General features: G+C 43.6%; 1 long non-coding RNA gene and 1 pseudogene across 1 annotated transcript in view; one reads left to right on the forward strand and one right to left on the reverse strand.

The window, feature by feature from the left end:
• LOC133371262 (uncharacterized) overlaps positions 1-24,723 on the forward strand; it is a 384,062-nt gene that overhangs the window by 261,095 nt on the left and 98,244 nt on the right. The window lies entirely within an intron of this gene.
• Positions 16,899-17,011, reverse strand: LOC133371569 (5S ribosomal RNA; annotated as a pseudogene).

The raw sequence follows: 24,723 nt of genomic DNA on the forward strand, positions 1-24,723 counted from the left end.
AGTTTCAAACCATTCCTCAAAAGTGAAGGAGTATGGCTGGGAAAATTGGAGGTGGAGGAAAGAGGGACCTTTCTCTCATTCCTGTGTTAGGGATGGAAGGATCTGCCAAGTTCAGTTATCTTAGTTTCTCATTTTTCCAATCTTAAATTTGGTTCTCAATTCTGCAGTAATTTACAAAACAAATTTGGTAATAAATCCTCACAAGATGTCTTCAGTGATTTAGTGAGATAATAAACATTTGTATATGCAGTTTTGACTAAATGTACATATTTTGCAAGCAATTTCTCCTAATATAACACATTTGCGTCTGTTATTTTTACTAACATTTTAATTTTTATTCACACTTTCCTCTAATATATGCATTTTTGTCAACACTGCTTGGCTGGAGAACTGAATTGCAAAATTTGGGTAAGTGCAAATTTCAAAGAATGGCTGTATTTCAGTTCTCATATTATTTCAGAAAGTGTGAATTGGACAAATTCTGCTTTTAATGTGACCTGATCAAATTTCTCCCCATCCCTATCCTATAGGCTAGCGGTGGAAAAAAATATCAGTTCATTTCAAAGGGACTTATCATTCCATCCTGCATCAGTCTTCTCAGAAGTAATTGTCTCTGCTTTCAATGGGACATAGTCACTCAGACAAACAAGATAGGATTGTATTCTGGCTTTTGGAGAAGATAGTTGTTAGGACCGGAGCACTAAGTTCTCCACCAGCCCCCTGCCACATACAAATTCAGAAGAAAGTCTGATAAATCTTGTCCTCATTAAACTGATGTGGGATTACCTTCCAGATAGCATGCCTAGGTTACTGGGAAAACAAGTTACACTGAAGTTCCATTAATTGGTTTTACATTCACGTAAATGTGTCAGGATCTAGGTCAGAGGTGGCTAACCTGTGGCCCTCCAGATGTTGAACTCCAGCTCCCATCAGCCCCAACTAGCAGGGCCAATGGTTGGGGATGATGGGAGTTGTAGTCCGGCAACATCTGCAGGGCCACAGGTTCCAGAACCCTTGATCTAAGTGACTGTGCTAAGTTCCTGTTCTGGGAGTGAGGTGGGCATGGGGTCTGATCCCCTGATGTGCCCCATATCACACTGACTGCAATCTTCACCTTGTTTGTTTCCACTAAAATGATGGCTTGAGCGCAAATGGCAAAAAACATGCTGTGAGGCTGAATGGGCATGAGTGAAACAACATAACTGTGCCTACTGTGTGGCTGTGAGGGCAGCAAAGAAGGTTCGCTTCTCTGCCTCCATTGCATCCTCAAGTAGCCGTCCACTGGAGCTTTGTCATATTGAACTCTGTTAACATATGCTCCAGGAAATGGAGTTTGAGATCCTTTGGAAGCCCACTGTGAATTGTTTGAAAGACACTTCAAGGGTAAAGTTGCTCGCTGTAGCAATCTTGGCACCCTATCCACAATCCACATTTACTATAGTCCCCAGTGAGGTGTCCAGTGCAATATCTGCTGCAACTTCTTGGGAATGGTTTCAGTTGATGCAGCCTGATGATGTGGAGTTTCAGTTGACATGGTGTTTCAGTTGACATAGAGCAAGTTATCAGTTTCAGTTGACATGGAGCAAGGGGCTTGCGATTATACGGACAGCAGTTTGTCTTTTCGACCCTTGCCCTTCTTAGGTTTATAAAGTTTGCCAAGGGGGTATAACCAAGTGGTCCAGAGTGTAGTCAATGCATCTTTGCTAGAGGGAGTGATCCCAGCCACTCTGAAATAAGCGGTGATCTGACTGCTCCTGAAAAAGCCCACCTTGGACCCATTGGTTTATTTATGATAACAACCAGTCACAAATATCCCCATTTAAGGGAAGGTGATTTGAGAGGATTGTGATGCAGCAATTGCAAGTACACTTGGATGAAGCAGATTATCTTGACCCCTACCAATCTGTGTTCAGACCTAATTATGGGACTGAATCAGCTCTGGTCACCCAATTGATGACCTTTATCAGGAGAAGGATGGGGGAGTATAAGTCAACTTGGTGAGTATTTGAGGCACTTTTCTACAGAGGTTTCAATCCTGTCTTCAGGGTCTGTTTCAGAAAATAGCATTGGGCCTTCTGGCAGCTATGCTGTGGGGTGTCATGGTACTATCTTGTCCCCCATGCTGTTTAACATCTATATGAAGCCGTTGTGAGTGGTCATTAGGAGATTTGGGGCAAGGTATCTGCAGTACGCTGATGATGCACAGTTCTATTTCTTAGTAACGTCTGAATCAGGAGAGACTGTGCAAGCCCTGGACCGGTGCCTGGATTCAGTGGTGGGCTAGGTGAGGGCCAGTAAACTGACTTTGACTCCTAGCAAGATGGAGACGCTGTGGGTTGGTGGTTCCCGAGTTCGGATAATTGGTTAGTTGCCTGCTTTGGATGGGGTCATACTCCCTCTGAAAGAGGGTCTAGGGGTGCTCCTGGATCCATCTTTGTCACTAGAGGCCCAGGTGACCTCAGTGGCTATGAGTGCCTTTTACCAGCTTTGGCTGGTAAGTCAGCTACAGCTGTTTCTGGACTGGGATAGCCCCACCATTGTTGTCCATACACTGGTAACCTTCAGGCTGGATTACTGTAATGCGTTCTATGTGGTGCTACCCTTGAGGTTGGTCCAGAAGCTGCAGCTGGTGCAAAATGTGGCAATGAGACTGCTCACTGGGGCAGGGTATCATCACTATGTCACCCTGCTGCTGAAAGAATTGCACTGGCTGCCTATTAGCTACTGGGCCAAGTTCAAGGTTCTACTTCTGGTGTACAAAGCCCTATGCAGCTTGGGACCAGGATACCTGAAAGACCATCTTATCCCTTATATACCCAGTCAATCACTGTGCTCTGTAGGTGAGGGCCTCCTGCAGATACCATCTTATCAGGAGGCCCATTCTGCACAACATAGGAAGCAGACCTTTAGTGTGGTGGCACCTACTCTTTGGAATTCCCTCCCCTTAAATATTACACAGGCACCATCTCTGTTATCCTTTCAGTACCTATTGAAGACCTTCCTGTTTCAACATGCCGTTTAAGTAGAAACCTTATCCCAGTCTGCATTTGTGTAGGAACTTAACAATAGTGTTTGTTTGCTTTCTCCCTTACATGCCTAAAGCCTTCACACACACTTCTTCACAGGGGAATCTAGGAAGTAGCAATAGCAATTGGAAAGTCTTCAGTTCTCCCCCATTTCAAAAAAACCCAACCCATCAATAGGTTTTCTTGCTATCAGTACCTGATGAGGTGTCTGCCAACTATGCCATTCAACACCTTCAAAGGACAATGATCTTTGTGGGGGGGGGAATAAATGAAGTCATTTTAAAACTTTTTTTTAATCCTTCATAGTGCTCAGGCGCTCCCCAGGCAGCTTCTCTTGTTTCCTGTGCTTATTGTAAAGCCATGTAATACCTTTCTCCTTTTTTTGAGCCAGGAAGGTGGGAGAGTTGGGCTGCAATTGAAGCAAGAACATACCTCTTGTCTTTTAAAAAAAGGCAACCAGAATGATCAGGGGGATGGAGCGACTCCCCTATGAGGAAAGGTTGCTGCATTGGGGGCTGTTTAGAGAAATGGCAAGTCAGAGGCGACATGATAGAAGTGTATAACATTATATGTGGCCTGGAGAAAGTGAACAGAGAAAAGTATTTCTCCCTCTCTCATAGCCCTAGAACTTGTGGACATCCAATGAAGTTGAATGCCTAAAGATTCAGGACAGACAAAAGAAAGTACTTCTTCACACAACACACAGTTAAATTGAGGAATTCGCTCCCACAAGAGGCAGTGATAGCCACCAACTTGGATGGCTTTAAAAGAAGATTAGACAAATTCATGGAGGATAAAGGTATTAAAGGCTACTGGCCACAATGGCTACGCTCTGCCTCCATAGTCAGAGGCAGCATGCTTCTGAAAACCAGTTGCCAGAAGTCTCAGAAGGGGAGAGTGCTGTTTCACTCAGGTCTTGCTTGGGGATTTCCCCTGGGCATCTGGTTGGCCACTGTGAGAACGGGATGCTGGACTAGATGGGCCACTAGCCTGATACAACAGGGCTCTTCTTTTGTTCTTATGTTCTTAGTAAGGTAAGTGTCAAGACCCTCATAAAGAAGAATGTCACCAGCATTCTTCCCATCACCACAAATGATGGGATGACCCTCCTTCCCAGAGAATGGTAGACAAAACTGGGTAAATGTAGTGGGTCAGCACTAGTTCCATACTAGTTTTTTTTTGGGGGGGGCACAATTTTTTAAAAAAGATGTGCCAATAATGCCTTTAAAATGTGCCCATTTTTAATCAACCTGCACTGGACAATTTGGAAAAGTACATAATTCAATTGGTTGCTGTGTTCCAATTTGCATACAAGTTCAGAATTAGTGAATTAAGTCTGTTTACTTTAAAATGCAGTCTGAACAAATTTCTCCTTCCTCCTTAGGTTTGTGGTACTTTGTAATGTAACACACACACACACAGAGCAAGAGATAGTGTAATCCCTTGCACAATTGCAATCTTGCAAGGCCTATTGGTTTGAATAGGGTTTACATGTGTGTAACTTTGTTCAGGATTCCACTGTAATGTATGGAGGAATGTGGAATCCAGCAATTGTATTGTGTGGAAATACGTGGAATCCAGCAATTGTCCCTTTGATGCCCTATCTGAAGTCTAGATAAAGGTCTGAAACTGCTTAATAATACTCTTTTATATAATGCAAGCATATGCTGTAGTAAAAAGTAGAAGCTTATTAATTCTATATAGGAATGGATGACCTAAGAGGGGATGGCTAAAGGCAGTCTAATTAGAACAGACTGGGAGTGGCTGGAGGCTCCAAATCAGAGAGAGGAAAGGAAGAGCAATACAAAGGACTGCCCACAGCAAGTGCAAATATGAATGCATGGGAATGGGCTGACTCATGCAGCAGGAGGATCCTCTCAAGAGGATGGCACGTGCACTAATCCTGACTGGCTGCACAGGGGGCCCTTGGAAGTAGGACAGCCGCCTGGGTATAACAAAACCTGACAGCCCATTGCTAGGAGAGACTCCATGTACCAATATTATTCCACAAACTACCATTAAGAGACCAGGCAGAAGGAGCACATGACCAGCAAAAGCTTCTGTTAAGATCTTAAGAAGTCAGTCTCTCTGCAGATGAGTGATGAATCATTATCTGGTCTGTAAAGTCAAGTCTATCTAGTGAAATAATTGGCACAGCTGGTGTCAACTTTTATTGCTTTCCTGGATGTGTTTAAAGGAACCCTTTTGCCAGGGAAGAGAAGGATGTATGGCAGTACATCCACCACTCCCACCACCCAAAAAATGTAACAATTCTAAATTCTGGCACAGCTTGAGCTATAAGTGAAGTAAAGTGGGGGGTGTCTTTTTAAAACAGCTAAATTCAGTGCGAAGGAGAATATGTTCTTAGAACATTCCTTTAGGTTTCACCTCCTCTGTTTTATTAAAAATGATTAATCAACTTCCCGTCATAGGTTTCTGCCAGTTCATGGAGATGAAAATATATTCAATTCCATATATTCAATTTTGAAAGCAGTGGCGAGATATAGTGAGCTCCCTGCAAATGTCATTCCTCACCTACTTTCCTTTTTCAGAATTCTTTACTTTTCAGATAAGCGCTCTGTCAGCTTCATGTATATGAAGCAAAGATTGCATCCATTGGGCCGTTAAGTTAATAACTAGTGTAGATTCCCTGTGGATTGACTGTCTTATGGGATGTAACTCTACCTATTTTCTCATTTGAGGAAATATACTGTTTCTGATTTTCTTCATGCCCATCTCTCTGGGGATAAAAGAAACTCACTACCAAACAGCAGCTGCTCGCAACTGCCCTGCTGTCTTTCCATAGTTGTGATGGCTCTCAGTGGCCTATTTTTGAGCCAGGGCATGGATTTGCCTATTGTCTGAGCCTCAAGGGAAGGAACAGCACGAACAGCCTTTGCTGGATCACAGCCAGGAAGAGTGAGATCAGCTGCAAGCTGGGTTGAAGCTTGGGTAATCTATCAGGCAAAGCTGAAAGAGAGCCAGTAGATGAGTGGAAATCTAGATGCCAGGATCATCCAAAGACAGAGGCCCCATCTGCTGTATCATGCTATCTTAAACAGTCACAGCTCCCCCCAAATAATCCTGGGAACTATAGTTTGTGAAGGGTGCCAAGAGTTTGGAGACAATAATTGAGCTATAATTCCCAGTTTTCCCTGGGAAGAGGGATTGATTGTTAAACCACTCTGGGAATGGTAGCCCTGTGAGCAGAACAAGGGTCTCCTAACAACTCTCAGCACCGTTAACAAACTGCAGGTCTTGGGATTCTTTGGAGGAATCCATACCAATGGTTTAACAGATTATTTATTATTAAAATGTATATCCCGTCCATCACCCTAAGGTTACAGGGGTTACATCATCAAAATGGCATAAGTAAGAAACATAGGTCACATCCTTTTAAAGCACTATTTAAAGTCCTATTATACCACTTCAGTATTTACAACCATGGGAAATGGGATTGATTGTTAAACTACTCGGGCCATTGGAGGGGAATAGAGGTCTCCTAACAACTCTCAGCACCAGTAACAAACTGCAGTGCCCAGGATGCTTTGGGGGAAGCCATGACTATTTAAAGTGGTTTAATACTGCTCTAAATGTATTATACAGATGGGGCCAGAGCCTGGAAACACTGGTATTGGGAAAGCAGCAGCACATAATTTTGGGCATTCACAGCAAGGCAGGTAATAGGAGATGCAAAGAAGGACTGAGCAGCTATGTGTTGGGGATCCTTTCAGGACACCAGAATCCCACAAAACCAAACCAGTGCCTCACAAGATTAGCAAGCATAATGTGATGGGACATAAATTTGATTCCCTTTGATTGCCTTACAGCACAATCTGCCAAATCCACATCATCCTAAACAATACGTGAACCAAACCAAAGTCATCCTTCAAAATTTGCACTTCTTAAAATATTGTAACGCAGTTCTCCAGCCAAATACTGTGTACAAAAATGCATATATTGAGGTAAAGTGTCCATGAAAATGCATGTATTAATGAAAATAACATTCAAAATTGCATTATTTTAGAATAAATTGTTTTCCAAAAATGTGTATATTAGGCAAAGCTGCATACAAAGATATGTATATCAGGATAAATTTGTATTAAAATGCTGATGAATTTTCATGAGAACTTTTTTTAAAAAACATCGCAAACAGATATGGAAATGCGGAAAACTGAACTTAAGATCGAAAGAAATGAGAAACTGGGAGAAGTGAAAATTTATAGATTTGCAATTCCTAAATGTGCTACACAGCAGACAAAAACAAATAAATCCTGCTTTCACAAATGTATGCTGATGGGGTCTGAAGTGGCAGTGCCTGACCAGAAAAGAGGATTTTAGGGTGTAGGGAATAACTAGAAAAGGAACTGAAAATAAAACATCACAGATTTTCGGATGCAGTTCTCAGCTAAACAAATGTATTGAAATATGTTCCATAAAAGGTAATTGAAGATACATATTTAAAATATATTTAATACCAATGTATATGCAGATTTTCTGAAGAAAAACAGAAATGAATGCAAAAAAAGAGTCAGAGCAGACTTAGGAGTGAACACATGTGAATGTGTCATGAGCCCCTTCAGGCCTTACTGTGATGAAGAGGTAACGCACAATGACCAAGGAGCAAGACCATGCCATGCGGTCCCCGCCCCTGGCATTATGTGCCTGGGCTGTACTTCCTCCTGACATGTCTCAGTATGAGCACCTAGATAAAGAGTGGAGATGTTATAAGACTCCAGCTCCCATCGGTCCCAGCCAGCATGGTCAATGATCATGGATGATCAGAATTTGTAGTCCAACAACATCTGGAGGGCCATAGGTTCTCCAACTCTGTATACATGATTTGTACAATCATACAGTTGGGGGTCCCAACTGCAGGAAACCCCTACACATGGGCACTACTCTTCATGCAAAGGATTGTGAAGGGGACTATGGGCTGGAAATAGACTGAGTCATCATCCATTCCTAGTAGAAGGCTCTGGGAACCTGACTGGCATTGGCCAGAGGGTTGGAGCTGTGTTTTCTGAGGTGGTCTACAGCCTTGGAAAACTACTAGGACAGAAACGATATACCAGCTACTGGAAGCAGCCTGTTTCCTGGGGTCCATTTCCCCAGGTCAGGAAGGCTGCCTTGGAGCTGAGCTGAAAGATGTTTCTTCAGCAATAAAATAGTTCAGACTGGTGTGGCAACTTATATAGGAGCCAGGAATCCCTCCCTGTCTCTCATTCAGGCCTTATCTGAGCAAGTGCTTCCATGCATTTCCTCCTGCTCCTCTTCCTCGCCTGTTGCTAGGCAGACAGTTCAGTGGTGTCTGAAGTTCCTGCCAAGCTTGCTGTTGTTGTTGGGGCCTTCTTCGTAGTAACTGGAGCCTTTTCGGTAGTTCCACCACCGTCAGAACTTCGAGGGGGTGACCTGTGAAAGGGCATTCTCTGTGGCAGCCCCTAAATTATGGAATCCCCTCCCCACAGAGGTGTGCCTGGCTTCTATGCTGTACAGATTTTGGCAAGTGCTGAAGATGCACCTCTTTACCTTGGCCTTGGGCACTTGAGACTTATGGTTTCAGGACTCACTCTATTCCTGTTGTGATAATTTGTTGTACAGTAGGGCCCCACTCATATGGCAGGTTAGGTTCCAGACCCTCGACGGAAAGCGAAAACCACCGGAAAGCTGATCAGCTGTAGCACGGGGGTCTGGAACCTAACCTGCTGATCACACCAGAGGATGAGAAGATCAGATCTTCCCCTCCTCGGGTGTGATCAGCTGTGGTAGTATTTTTCTCCAGCATGATTTTTAAAGTGTTAATACATAACTATTTTTACACACAGTTCTGCATTGTTACATGTATTTGTTTATGTGGTTACTTTAGGAACCCCAGAGTGTATATGCTGATAATAGTCTTAAAGTATTACATGTCTAATAATGCATAAACTATGCTAAAATGGCTTGTATTTTTAGTACAACTAGTAAACAAAAAATAACTTGCTTCTCTATAAGACTGAAGAGTGAGATAGGAATTAGAGAAAAAAATCCATGCAGATAAGCTTGACATGAAGATTTTCAGGAAATTCCATCCCTAGCTCTGATACCTCTTTAGAGTCATTGGCAATCTGGAGATTTGCTAGAAGGCCCTGCTGCCATTGCCCTTCATCTGGGAGGGGCTAAACCTTGACATGTGGTGGGCAGTGAGCAAGAGATCCAGTGCCTGCAAGGGAAGAGGACCATCACCGCCCAGGGAGGGAGAGCCATCTGCCTGCTTTGCTGCTGCTGCTTGGCCAACATCTCTGCTCTCTCCTTCTTGGGCTCCTGCTCTGCACGTGGGCACCTCGCAGGACCAGGCTCCAGGTGGCGCTTTCCCCGGGAAGAACGGTTTGAGAGCTGCGTTGGTGCGCATGGAGCACGGGACTGTGGTTGTTGTGTAGACCTGAATGGAATGAGTGGATGTTTGTATGACTGTATGTTGTGAGTGTGTGTGTATTTTTATTTTATTTTATTTTTATTTTATTTTATTATGTGCCTGGGCGGGAGGATAGGGTATTGGGAGGGGGGACCAGAGGGGGCCCCTGTTAGCGTAGTGACGGGTAATGGGAGGTATGGCGTTGTGAGGAGGACATGCCGGTTGAGGGGAACTCGGCACAGACAATTGGTGGCTGTACCGTGTTCCGGTCCTCCCCACATCCACAGGATTGCTGGTAGTTCTATCAGCCAACTCTCGGATCTCCAGTTGCTGCTTCTTAATGCCAGATCGATAAATAATAAAGCTTCCCTCATCCATGATTTAATTGTGGATGAGGTGGCCGATCTGGCGTTTATTACTGAGACATGGGTGAGCAATCTGGGAGGCATTAATCTCTCCCAGCTGTGCCCACCTGGGTACTCGGTTCAGCATCTGGGTAGATCTGAGGGTCGGGGAGGGGGAATCGCTGTGGTCTATAGAAGTTCCATCCCTCTCATTAGGCACCCTATCCAGGTAGCTAATGGTCTGGAGTGTCTCCATATTACGTTGGGCCAGCAAGACAGACTGGGAATACTGTTGGTGTACCGTCCACCCTGCTGCCCAACAGCCTCCCTAACTGAGCTGACGGAGGTGGTCGCGGGTTTGGTGTTGCGATCCCCCAAATTTATGGTATTGGGGGATCTCAACATTCATGCCGAGACCGCTTTGTCTGGGGCGGCTCAGGACTTCATGGCTTCCATGACAGCCATGGGGCTGTCTCAATTTGTTACTGGCCCTACACATATTTCGGGGCACACTCTAGACTTAATTTTTGCTACTGGAGCAGGGGATGGTGATCTGGGAGTGAGGGATTTTACATCTATTCCTCTGTCATGGACAGATCATCGCCTATTGAGGTGTAGGCTCACAATGTTTTCTCCCCTCTGCAAGGGTGGAGGACCTATTAAGATGGTCCGCCCCCGGAGACTAATGAATCCTGAAGGTTTTCAGAAGGCTCTGGGGAGTTTTCTGGCTGATAAAACTGACGCTCCTGTCGAAACCCTGGTCAATCTGTGGAATATGGAAATGACCCGGGCAGTTGACACGATCGCCCCGGTGCGCCCTCTCCTCTGCAGAGCTCAATTGGCTCCGTGGTTTACCCCGGAGCTAAGAGTGATGAAGCAAGAAAGGAGACGGCTTGAGTGCAAATGGAGACGAACTCCCGACGGCTGTGGTCTTGCACTTGTGAAGATCTCTACCAAGCTCTATGTGAAGGCGGTGAGGGCAGCGAAGAAGCAGTACTTTGCTGCCTCCATTCAGTCATCTTCTAACCGCCCAGCGGAACTTTATAAGGTTGTTCGGGGACTTTTACACTCTGGTCCTCAGAACGCAATAATACCATCAATAGCCCGCTGTAATGAGTTTGCGAGACACTTCCAAGATAAGATCGCAAACATCCGCCGGGACCTTGACTCCAATATTGTAGCAGTTGAGCCTAATGAGGTGTCCGGAGCACAGTCCTGTCCTGTTTTATTGGATGAATTTCAGTTGGTTCAGCTCAAGGTCGTGGACAAGGTGCTTGGACAGGTGCGGGCGACCACTTCTGCTCTGGATCCTTGCCCCTCATGGCTAATAAAAGCTAGCAGGAACGGAACAGCCGGATGGGCCAAGGAGGTGATCAATGCCTCTTTACGAGAGGGAGTGGTACCACCCTGCCTGAAACAGGCGGTGGTGAGACCGCTCCTAAAGAAAACCTCCTTGGACCCTGAAAATTTTGACAACTATAGACCGGTAGCAAATGTTCCGTTCCTGGGCAAGGTTTTAGAGCGTGTGGTCGCTCACCAGCTCCAGGCTCTCTTGGATGAAACTGATTATCTGGATCCATGTCAATCGGGCTTTCGGCCGGGGTTTGGTACAGAAACAGCCTTGGTCGCCCTGTATGATGACCTCTGTCGGGAGAAAGACAGAGGGAGTGTAACTCTGTTGGTTCTCCTTGATCTCTCAGCGGCTTTTGATACCATCGACCATGGTATCCTTCTGGGACGTCTTGCGGACTTAGGAGTTGGAGGCACTGCTTGGCGGTGGCTGTGCTCCTACCTCAAGAATCGTCTCCAGAGGCTGGTGCTTGGGGAGCATTACTCGAGTCCCTGGATACTCCAATATGGGGTCCCACAGGGTTCAGTTCTGTCCCCCATGCTCTTTAATATCTATATGAAGCCACTGGGCGAGGTCATTAGGAGATTTGGAGTGCGTTTCCAGCAATATGCTGATGATACGCAGCTCTACTTCTCCTTTTCATCTTCTTCAGGTGAGGCTGTTAATGTACTAAACCGCTGCCTGGCCGCGATAATGGACTGGATGAGAGCTAATAAACTGAGACTCAATCCTGACAAGACTGAGATGCTGCTGGTGGGGGGGCTCTCTGCCCAGATGGTTGATGTCCAACCTGCCCTAGATGGGGTTACACTCCCCCTAAAGGAGCAGGTCTGTAGTTTGGGGGTCTTATTAGATCCGCTCCTGTCACTGGAGGCTCAAGTAGCCTCGGTGGCACGGAATGCGTTCTACCAGCTTCGGCTGGTAGCCCAACTACGACCCTATCTGGATAGGGAGAACCTTGCCACAGTTATCCATGCTCTGGTAACCTCTAGATTGGACTACTGTAATGCACTCTACATAGGGTTACCTCTGAAGACGGTTCGGAAACTTCAGCTGGTGCAGAATGCTGCGGCCAGAGTTCTTACTGGGACAAAAAAATTTGATCATATAACACCTGTCCTGGCCCAGCTGCACTGGCTACCAATATGTTTCCGGGCCAGATTCAAAGTGTTGGTTCTTACCTATAAAGCCCTTAACGGCATCGGACCGCAATACCTGGCGGAACGCCTCTCCCGCTATGTACCTACCCGGTCGCTGCGCTCGACGTCGAAGGCCCTTCTCCGTGTCCCAACGCATAGGGAGGCACGGAGAACGATAACTAGAGCTAGGGCCTTCTCAGTGGTGGCCCCCGAACTATGGAACGCCCTCCCTGATGAGATACGCCTGGCGCCTTCTTTGCTATCTTTTCGGCACCAGGTAAAGACCTACCTCTTCGCCCAGGCATTTTAAAAATTTTAAAAATTTTAAAAATTTTAAAATTTGAATTTAAAATTGAAAATTTTTGATTATGTTTTATTGTGTTTTTGTATTTTAACCTGTTTTATTATGCTGTACACTGCCCTGGGAGCTTATTGCTATAGGGCGGTCTAAAAATGTAATAAAATAAAATAAATAAAATAATAAATAGGATGATGATGATGCATCCATACACATGTCTCATGGTCATGTACAAAATACAGTAAAAACAGCTTGAAAAAGTTAACTACACATAAAAGAGCACCAGATACACTTAAACAACAATACAAAGTAGGCATCTGTGTCTGAGGCCTAGTGATCCACCTGGATGTCAGAACATAAATGTCTTACATTGCTTCCCGAAAGTGCAGATAGTAGGCACCTGTCTCATCTCAGCAACAATGCTGTTTCACACAAAGCAGCCACACTAAAAACCCTGTTCTGTGTTACCTGGAGCAGGTGTTTGATGTCTTTGGAACTTGCAGGAGAAGCTCTCCCACAGACCACAGTGACCCAATGGGTTAATAAGCAGAGCTTGGAAAAGTTACTTTTTTGAACTACAACTCCCATCAGCCCCAGCCAGCATGGCACTGGCTGGGGCTGATGGGAGTTGTAGTTCAAAAAAGTAACTTTTCCAAGCTCTGTTAATAAGGGATAAGGTGGTCTGTCTCTCAGTTACCCTTGTCCTGAGCTGTATAGGGCCTATATATTGGTACCAACACCTTGAATCTGGCCTGGTATCCAATAGCAAGATGCTATATTCTGAAGGTAGTCTGCCCCCACGAGTAACCTAGCTGCTACCAGCTTCAGCTTCTGGACCAACCCCAAGAGTAGCCTCACATGGAGGGCATTGCAGTAATGCAACCTTGAGGTTACCAATGCATGAACAACTGTGGCCAAGTTACCTTATCGAGGAATGGCCATAGGTGTTTTACCAAATGAACCTGATAGGAGGCACTCTTATCCAGTGAGGACACCTTCACCTCTAGTGACAGAGCTGGATCTAGGAGCACCCACATGAAAATATTACCCATGGAAGATTGTATCTCTTATTTTCCCTCTCCTTACCACTTACCCTTTGACCACAGCTTTGGTACATTTTTTCCACATTTGTTTAATTAGGCCATGAGAAAGAAATCCTGAAATCCAATCTGTTTAAAAAAAAAAAAAACTGCAAAATTAGAGTCCCCAACCTGCTTTAACTCCATTTAAGCTTCAGACTCTTTTTCCTCTTACACATTAGTGAAATATATGTCTTATCTTCTCACAATTGGCCTACATAGCAACAGGATCATTTTTCACAGGTCTCCACAGAGGAACCGAACATTCACTATTAAACAGGCCCAATGAACAGGCTGAATGAACAGTATATATCACTCAGCCTATGTGTGGGCCTCTTTGGGTTGTAAATACACTTTAAATGGTGAGGTGGTACCTTCTTTGAATCCTTAACTAGATGTCGGAATGAACTTCAGAAAGGAACAAAAGCTGAAAAGGCCAAGGAGTCAGTGCATGAATCATTTAACAAAGTCAACATTCTTGGAGCAATTTCAGAAGCTTTGATAAAACTAAATTGTGCCTTTCCTCTACAGAGGAAAGAGAGACTCTTGGAAATCAGACATAGAAACACTTTAGTCTCCTGTGAAAAATAATGCAGTCAGTCAAGTATTTCAATAATCATCTTACATTTTCATATATCCATAGCTATAGTAAGCAGTTTCCTTCTCTCTTTCTCTGTGTCACTCTCCTCCATCATCCCCTGTATAGCAAAGAGCACCCAGGTCAGGGCTATGGACATAAATGAGTGGAGCTATAAAGGGAGGTGCTGACTCATTCCAAGTGGCTTCCATTGACTTTTGGAAAGCACAGAGGTGGCTGTTATGTTCCAGGTTGGCATTACAGCCACATATGGTAATTTCCAGCCCAAGAGGGTTCCAGGAGGAGTTCAGCTTTGAGACAAAGAGTTAAAAGTGCAAATAGGCCATAATTCCAGCTCAGGTCAACAACATCCTGCTGCTGCAAAACTTCCCGAGTGGAATATGTATACCACAAAGTGACTTTAACTTAGCAATACACTGAGTACAGCTAGAGGTGGAAAGGATCTTGGTTCTCTCCATTTCTTATTTTTCCAACCTTAAATTCAGTTCTCTGAATTTCCACAGCAATTTGCAAATTATTTTCTAAAAATCCTCATGAAAATTCATGTGGTGTACTAGATCTCCGGCACTGTAAGAATGTAGTACAGGGATTTAATTTTAAGAGACTTTTAATTAGGTACCAGACATTTGAACGGGAAGCTCCTACAAAGCTTCCTTACCCCTTTTCCCTGTTCCTTGGAGCTGGTCATGTGCTGGTCATGCTGCAATCAAAAGTTTGATTGTTATTGAAAGAAGCACGCAGCTTCACACAACTTCATATAAGCAAAAGAATAAAATAACATGAGCAGGAGCAAGGGAAGGATATAAATGCTAATAATAACACTAACAACACTAACAACAATAGACAAGATCCATTTTGTACATAGTAGAGATTCACTAATGGGAAAAAAAACTTTGTGGTTTAAAAACGTACCTATAGCCAACTGAAATGTCTATCAAACTTTAAAAAGCAGGGAAATTGGGCAGCTATAGTGAATGCACAAGGAGCAGGAGATCTGACCTCCTCTCTGAGATATTGTACTGTGCTACACGTTTGTAAAAATGCAACGACTATTTGGTTCCATCTTTCACAGTCCAATCCACTTCCTGTGTAATCCAATCCACTTCCTGTGTAATTCTCCATCTTTGGAGATGGCAGGTGTTGCCACCACTCACCATATGCTCAGAGACACGTTACCAAATTCTTCCAAGCTACACAGGAAGTGGATTGGACTGTGAAAGACCAACACAAATTATGTTGTGTTTTGACAAATTTGTAGGGCAGTCCAATATCTCAGAGATGTGGCCCTCCAGATGTGGCTGAAGTATAATTCCCATCATTCCTGGCCATTGACCATGCTTGCTAGGGCTGATGGGAGCTGTAGTTCAGCAACATCTGGAGAGCCAAAGGTTCCCCATATCTGGTATAAACAAAGCAAAGATTGCACAGAGAGCCAGGGTGGTGTAGTGGTTTGAGTGTTGGACTAGAACCAGGGAGACACATGTTCATATTTCACTAAGTCAGAGCATTTGTCCACCTAGCTCAGTATTGTCTACACTAACTGGCAGCAGCCCTCTAGGATTTTAGGCAGGGTTCTCTTCCAGCCCTACCTGGAGATGCCAGAGATGAACTTGGGACCTTCTCCATGCCAAGCAGATGCTCTGCCACTGAGCAATGGGTCTTCCTCAGTTGTTTACCTCTCTGCATAATCTACATCACAAAGAAGATAAAAGAATAACAAGTCTGAGCTCCAGGGAAGAAAAATGGGAGGAAAAATACAATGCATAATTTTCTCCCAGCTTCAGGGTTATGATTTAGATTGGGAAAATTGTGTGGGTAGAAGGTTAAAGGACTCTCCCACCAGTGCCCCAATGCTTTGCACTGCTCCCCAAAATGCGGTGGTGCTCTAAGCTTTGTCTTAAGCATTAAAAAAAGGAGGAGATCTGATTGCTGATCTCCTATGCCACATATAGTTTGGCTTGAAGCCACTTTCTCTGAACAGAAATCCCATCTCAAGGTCCTTGAGAAATTCAAGTTCTCAAGTGAGATTCTGAGCAGGGTTCATTTGCCATTCTTCATTGGAGATGTGTCACTTGATAGGTCAATTAAGCGCATCATGTCAACTGAAGAGTGTAATGTTTGCAAATAGATAATAGGTTCCTGGCACAAGTAGCCAAGAAGCTCTTTATTTTATACCTTCTAGGAGTGGAACACTGTGCCATTTAGGAAGTGTGTAATATATGGATCTGTTTAAATTCCAAATTGTGCACATTTTAAGTAACATCAAGACATTAAGCAAACTAGTGGATATCTCCTAAACATAACAGAGCACTATTGAAATATATTGCTTGTTTGCTTGGTAGTTGTTATTTTTTAAACATTCAAAGCAGTCAGAGCCTAAAGGCTTGGACAGGTTCAAAACAAATTAAATAAAAAAGTGAAAAATATTAAAATTCCTTTGCAATCCAAATAAACAACTAAATATTTAACAATACTTCCCACCAGTTTTCCAAGAATAGACATTAAGCTTACCAGCCTGTAATTTCCATTATCCCCCTTGGTGGTGGTTGTAATATGCCTTCACGTTGATTACGACTTATGGCAACCCTATTAATCTTTTTATATATATATATTCATAGGGTTTTCATGGTAAGAGGTATTCAGAAGTGGTTTACCATTGCCTTCCTCTAAGCCTACAGCACCCGGTATTCCCATGTGGTCTCCCATCCAAATACTAACCAGGCCTGACCCTGCTTAGCTTCTGAGATCGGATGAGATCAGGAATGTTCAGGGTAGTATAATCTCTTTTTTAAAACAACAACAACAACACTGGTATTAACATTGGCCACTTTCCAGTCAGGTATGGAGGACAAGCTACATATTTTGTTAGAACATCAGCAATTTCACATTTGCTTTCTTTAAGAACTCTCAGGTATATGCCATCCAGACTTGGTTATTTGTCAGTTTTTATTTGTCAGCAAGACCTAGAACTTCATCTCATGTAACCACTGTTTGCCACTGTTCTGCCAACTCCCTTCCTGCAAAGTTAGTTCAGTAATATTCAAGTAGGGATGGATCCATTGAAAGAAAATATTGATATTTTGAAAGAATATATTGATAAAACAGAGGAAAGCTGCTTCGCCACCACCTCCTTCAGCGTGACTGAGGCTGGTCAGTTTTCACATTAGCAAGTAGAGAGAGACTGGCTGTTTTCCTTTTGGAAAGGAAAGGAGGAAAGCAGCTTTCAGTGTTCCCAACCCCCACCTCCTCCTCAGCAAGCCTGGAATCTATTAACATGGGTGAGACTTGGCTTAATGCCTCCCATCTGGAGCTTGGACTATTCAAGTGGAGGGGGTGGCAGAGAGAGAGAGAGCAACATGTATTGCTTTGCTGTACTGCAAGTAAAATCAATAAAATAACAATATATTTGAGGGAATATTTGAGGAGGGGGGAATCCGGTGTCATGGCAAAGGGACTGAACAATGGAGAATAAGCGGAGCACTGAAAAATCTGTTCATAAAAAAGGTAAAGGTGTCCCCACACTTGTAGTGTGAGTCGTTTCTGACTCTTAGGGTGACGTCTTGCGACGTTTACTAGGCAGACCGTATATATGGGGTGGGATTGCCAGTTCCGTCCCCGGCCTTTCTTTACCCCCCAGCGTATGCCGGGTACTCATTTTACCGACCACGGATGGATGGAAGGCTGCGTGGACCTCGACCCCTTTTACCGGAGATTCGACTTCCTCCTTCCGTTGGAATCGAACTCCAGCCGTGAGCAGAGCTTCGGCTGCGTTACCACTGCTTACCACTCTGTTAATACCTATTATTAATTTCTGCAATATTTTATAACATATTCCTGACATTCATTTCTTCTTGTATTCTTATTTTTGTACTTACTGTTAAATGCTTCTCCTGTGATTTTGTTTTTTGGTGTGCATGAAAAAAGCCTGCTTGGCTGTTGTGTAATAAACTGAACTGAACCACAGGATTTTGGAAAATCTGTTGCTAAATCTGAATTCAGTAAAATTCTCACCCATCCCTATGTTCAAGTACATTAAAACAACTCTATGAACAAATTACCCAAATAAAATATCAGAAAATCAAGATGATGTCTAGTCAGTTCTGTCTTACTCTCTCATCACTGTTCTATTTCTGGCTTGTAGAGTTGAAGTCTTCTGTGCACTGCTAAATGAACATCTCATATTACACTCTAGAGCAGCCTTTCCCAACCTTTGGGCCCCCAGATGTTGCTGGACTACAGTTCCCATCAGCTCCAGCCAGCATGGCTAATGACAAGGAATGATGGGAACTGTAGTCCAGCAACATCTGAGAACCCAAAGGTTGGGAAAGGCTGCTGTAGAGGCACTGCCTCTTGCTGCCCAGCCCTTTTGTCCTTCAGGGCAGAGGAGTGGTTGGTCAGCAGTTGATAGACTGTGGGTAGAAGGAAAAACTCAATTTAAGCACACTCCGCAATCAGCATATCAAAATACCAGGCCATAAGATCCAGCTATACACATTAAAAAACACTCAAGCAAAGCAATGGAAACAGGTGACCTTAAACATGTCTTATATGGTTATGAAAGGTGCTCATGATAGAGTCTTTGTGAATATCTAGGTTGAGTTTGTTCTGAATTAATGGCATAATCCAGCCAGAATGAGGGTCTCAAAATCCTATTAATTTCAACAAGAAAGGCGTGCAGTGCAATCTGTATGCATATTTACACAAAGGAGTGCTGCCTGAAACATGTGCTGAGGTTTCAGTCCTATTGATTGAAATAACTGGGAATCAGAAGACTGCTTTGTATCCTTAATGAATGTGCACTGGAAACAAGGTGTCCCAAATGTTTTCTGACTCTTGTAACAGATGTTTGAGCAAAAAAAGATAAGGGCCCTTCCATCAAATTAAACTTGCAAAGTATTCAACCAAGATAAATCCAACACAATCAGAGGTGTTCACCATTTCTGTCTCACTACTTCCTGGAGCCCAGGCCTCTGGCCACCTTCTCAAGAGATCCAGTTGCACCATTTCTTTGGCTGCAGTCCAAATCCCACTTATCTAGGGGTAAACTGCATTAAATACAATAGGATTTACTTCTGAGTTGACAAGATTAGGACTGTGCTCTTCTAGTGATAGAATTTTGTGTGCAGTTTGAAAATGTTTTCTTCCTGAAGTTCTCCTTCACTATTCCATCATTCAGAAAACCATACAACTCACTCATCTAGTCAACAAAGCTAGAATGACAGGGACGCAAGGTGAGATGTTTTTAATCAGAGTGAAAACTGAGATGCTCTAAAAAGCAGAACCACACAGTTTTCATTTTGGTCCCAGGGGCAAAGATGTGTGTGTGTGTGGGAGGATGGGATCCCATCTTGGATTCATCTAAGTGCAAATGATATGTTAATATATGTTTGTATGATTATTACACTTCTTGTTATTGAAGATCTTTGCTTGACGAAGATCTGCCTACAACAAGCATTCCTGACAGCAAATGCAATCATTTAAATTATGTGAATTAGCTCTCGGCTCAAGAGATGGGAAATATATAAGCCACTTCACTGGTTTCTTTGCCCACATGCTGAAAATGGCTTAACAGAAAAATGTAACCCTTTCTCTCTAGAGTTGTAATTTTTAAGCTGTGCACAAGTGGCTTCTAGAAATTGCCTGCCCTGTTTGTGGGCAGACATAGGAATTTAGGACATAGACATAGGAACCTTTATACTAAGTCAGACCATCTAGCTTAGTGTTGACAATACTGACTGGCATTAGCTCTCTAAGTTTCTTCCAGCCCTACCTAGAGATGTTGGGGATTAAATTTGGGACCTTATACATGCAAGGCAGATGCTCTACCACTGAGCTCTGGTCCTTCCCCATAAGGGGTAACGATTTAATTGAATTTGTCCAGGGGAGGACAAATTCTCCAACAGTTTCTCCAGGACAGGGCTCATTGTTTACCATGAAATGTTCTTTGTTTTTCTGCTGCTGCTGCTGCAAAGGACAGCCTAGCCAGCCACCATCTTGCCTCCACCATGACACCCCAGACCTAGCATTGTTCTAGAGCTGGTTGGAGTCCAGCAACAACTGGAAAGCCACACATTGCTCATCTCTGTTCTAGGTCATTGTGCAGAACTTGCATCCCTCCAGACATTCTTGGAGTCCAATTCCCATAAGCCTCAACTGGCGTGGCTGATTGTCAAGGATTATGGAGGTTGTACTTCATCAACATCTGGAGTGCCACAAGTTCCTCATCCTCATCTAATGGCTCACCCCTTAAAATTGTTGGAGAAAACTTTGGTCCAGGCTTCTCTGAGCTCTCCAAAGTGTCTAGGCCTCAGTACTATTATCGGAACTGCTGAAACTGCAGTTGCAAGGCTATGAAGGAAATGGGAGCAAAACCGCAAATGCTTGCCAAGGGAGAAATAAGGAAATGGGGGGGGGGATGAAATAGTTATTTCATGGGAAAGGAAGAAACAAGTTATCTTGACATACATATTTTAGGAGATGTAGGTTTGCTGATGCCAAGTTATTGTGTTGATGAATGTATAATCATGTGGTAATTGTGTAACCGGTTTAACCTTGAAAAGGGTATATAAACTCACCCTGTAGAACATTTCGGGGGGCTTACACTGAGACTCTATCTCTGTGTGGTTCCCCAAGCAATTAATTGATTGTATTCCAATGAAGATTTTTAATCAAACTATCAATTCTTAGTCTTGAGATAATTTATTAGGGCCTCCCAGGACTGAACCTAGCAGGTATAGGCCCAGTTGGGCTCCTGCAACAAAATCCATCCTACATTCAACACAGCTCAAGCAGGATGCCTCTGGCTGCTCACAAGCAAGTATGAAGGCAGCAGACCCTCATTGCCGGCTTTCCCAAGCATCACATATCCAGAGCTCTAAATATATACTGTAAATCGGAATATTGGTATGTTTTTGTATAGCACAAGTTATCTCTAAAAGGCAACTGTGCCTGAAGAACCTGGATGTGCATGGAACAAAAAATTAATATGTTCTTTCCATCCACCCCCTTTCCCTTTGTATGGCTCTGCACATGAATACTTAGCATCAGTGTGTGCTTCACACTGGCTGACTTTCTATATGTGTGTAGGCCCAGTGTTCTCTACTAATCCAAAAACCAAACTTTACAACAGGAGGACTCACATCTGTAAAGATAATGCAATAACCAATTGACTTGTCTATTCAGCTCAAAGGCTGGCTCAAATCCTTACATAGCTAATAGATACCAACAAAATTGTCAAAGACCAATTGTCAAATTAGATAGTATTATATAGATAACTCCTGTTCACTTCCAAACCTGAAGAGATATGGGGCAGCAGGCTTTGTGGTCGTGCCAGGAATAAAGCATGATATGGCTTCAGCCACGTAGCACGCCTAGGCACATGCTGTGTCACTGGAGGGCATGGCCAGTTGAGGGCCTTTTCATCCTGCTTTGCCCTCTCTACTGGCCTCTTCAGCTTGCAGGGCACCCTCCTTTGGCTCAGTGCAGGTTTCACTGCTCACTTTTAGGGGGCTGAGTAGGACTTTTTTGCTGGTCAGCCATTCTTTGATGACTGGTTTTGTTGCCTACTCTGCACTTTGTCCCTCATTTGGCTGATACGGCTTTTAATTCTATTTGGTTTAATTTGGTTCTTGATTTTGATTGGCATAGTGCTTTGTGTAAATAGGTTAATTTGGTCATGTTAGGTGGATATGTGTGGGAAGTTTCACAGGTTAGGGTATTAGTGAGCACCCTTAAGCACCTTTAAGGTGAAAGGTGACACCCAAGTCTAGCCTTTTGGGTTTGTGGGGGCCTGTTAGCCAGATAAGGATCACCATTAGCATAACCTGCCTTCCCCCTCCTTCTGGAACTGGGAGGCTCCTGTTGCTGCTGAGGAGCCCCCCACCCTTTTTGCATGTCAGCCTCCAGCGGGGTCTCCTTTGCTCACATCTTTCCAGGTGGTCTGTGCCAGGCTTTGCCCTAGAAATCAGTGCCCATTTTCCCAGCTGTTTGCCTCCCCCCCCCCGCCATCATCTTCGATTCTCCAGCTCTCTCTCGAGTCTGGCACAGACCTCTGAGTGCTGCCATTTCTAACCCTTCTAACTTGGGGATCCTGGGCAAAGTACATGTAAACCCCTAAAATCAGTGCCCAGCTCCTCATAGAGCCAGGGTGCTCAGCTGCAATCCTTGGGAGTCTAAACTTGGTGGGGTGTGTTTCTGAATAAATAAATATACATAGGAGCCCACTGTGAAACTATTGAGCTGAAGGGGGAATGAATGCTATTTAAATTGACACCTGCTTAACCTGGGCACCTAAAGGCATCTTGATTGCATCTACATTCAACATTCTGGCTCAGGGACTCTGTGACTGTTTGTTTATTTGTTTATTTATTTATTTATTATACTTGTATACTGCCCCATAGCCGAAGCTCTCTGGGAGGTTTACAGTAACTAAAAACATATACAATTTAAAAATACATCTTTTAAAAAAACAATTTAAAACACAATTTAAAAATGTAAAACAGTATAAAACACATGCTAAAATGCCTGGAAGAAGAGGAAAGTCTTGACCTGGCGCCGAAAAGATAACAGTGTTGGCGCCAGGCTCACTTCGTCAGGGAGATCATTCCATAATTTGGGGGCCACCCCGAGAAGGCCCTCTCCCTTGTTGTCATCCTCCGAGCTTCCCTTGGAGTAGGCACCCGGAGGAGGGCCTTTGATCTTGAATGTAGTGTACGGGTGGGTTCGTATTGGGAGAGGCGTTCCATCAGGTATTGTGGTCCCAAGCCGTGTAAGGCTTTATAGGTCAAAACTAGCACCTTGAATCGAGCTCAGAAACATACAGGCAGCCAGTGCAAATAGGCCAGAATTGGTTTTATATGTTCAGACTGTCTGGTCCCTGTTACCAATCTGGATGCTGCATTTTGCACAAGCTGCAGTTTTTGAACTGTCTTCAAAGGCAGCCCCACGTAGAGTGCATTGCAGTAATCTAATTTAGAGGTTACCAGAGCATGGACAACTGAAGCCAGGTTATCCCTGTTTAGACTTGGTGTGTGGATGGTACAATAAGCAGTATACTGCCTTGGTTGTGTGTGTGTGTGTTGTGATGGAGCCTAAGATGGGAGATGGTCTGTGAAATAATGTAGGACCATCGCCATGGAGAGTTTTGTTGGCCAACAACCCCAGTTCAAAGGTATTTTCTCAATGGCATGACACCTTGAGACAATGTAGCCACCTTTTTTTTACTGGCATGATTATATATACGAAGTTCAATAAAAGAAAATTTTCACTGTCTGCGTTTCTTTTCTGGCCATTATTATCACTTGTTTCATTTCATTATTATTACTGAAAATAATTTTGTCGTATAGATGAGGGGGTGGCAACACGGGAGAGGACCTTCTCAGTGGTGGCCCCCAAATTATGGAATGATTTTTCTGACGAGGTGCGCCTGGCGCCAACACTGTTATCTTTTCGGCGCCAGGTCAAGACTTCCCTCTTCTCCCAGGCATTTTAGCATGTGTTTTAGCATGTGTTTTAAATTGTTTTTATATTGTTTTAAATTTTAAAATTGTGTTTTAAATTGTTTTTAAAATATGTGTTTTAAATTGTATATTTGTTTTAATGTTTTTGATTGCTGTAAACCGCCCAGAGAGCTTCGGCTATGGGGCAGTATACAAGTGCAATAAATAAATAAATAAATAATAAATAAAATGATCAGCTCCGGGTGTCAAATACGCTAGGTACGCCACTGTTTGGCATCACTCAAGCAGTGATGCCTACCCACTTGGATGGCTTTAAATGAGGATTAGACAAATACATGGAGGATAAGACTATCAGTAATTAGTAGCCACAATGACTGTGCTCTGCTTCCACAGACCAAGGCAATATGCTTCCGATCACCATTTGCTGGAAACCACAGAAGGGGACAGCAGTGCTCTTGCACTCAAATCCTGATTTTGGGCTTCCCACAGACATCTGGTTGGCCATTGTGAGAACCGAATGCTAGTTGGGCCTTTGGCCTGATTCAGCAGGCTCTTCTTATATTAGCTCACACTTTGATTCAGTTCAACTAAGAAAACACATCTCATGCTTCAATTTAACAAAACAGACTCTTCCCTGACTTCTGAGATCTTTTAAGAAACTTTTAAAAAGAAAGGAATAATTGAAAACATTATAATGGTTTATAAAGTGAACATTCTGTGAGATTTATATTCAGTGAGTCTCGCATTTTAAAATTACAGTTGGTCTTAATCTGCTTTCTGGAGAATGATGCAAATATTAAAAAGTAATGAACTAACAAGATTGTTTGTTAATGCCACATAGAAGTGCTAATTATGCACAACTTCTTGCCTGCAGATAAGCCCCAGAGACATTTTCTAAGGAACTGTTAAATAAGCTTGTTCACTGGAGATGGGAACAGATCAGAATTGCTCAGTAGACTTACCTTTAAGGACTTGTTTGCAATGTCTTGGGGGGGGGGGAGGCACACAACACATACCAAAGTTTATTGACTTTTAC

Source organism: Rhineura floridana, chromosome 16 (genome assembly GCF_030035675.1).
Source record: "Rhineura floridana isolate rRhiFlo1 chromosome 16, rRhiFlo1.hap2, whole genome shotgun sequence".
Lineage (NCBI taxonomy): Eukaryota > Metazoa > Chordata > Lepidosauria > Squamata > Rhineuridae > Rhineura > Rhineura floridana.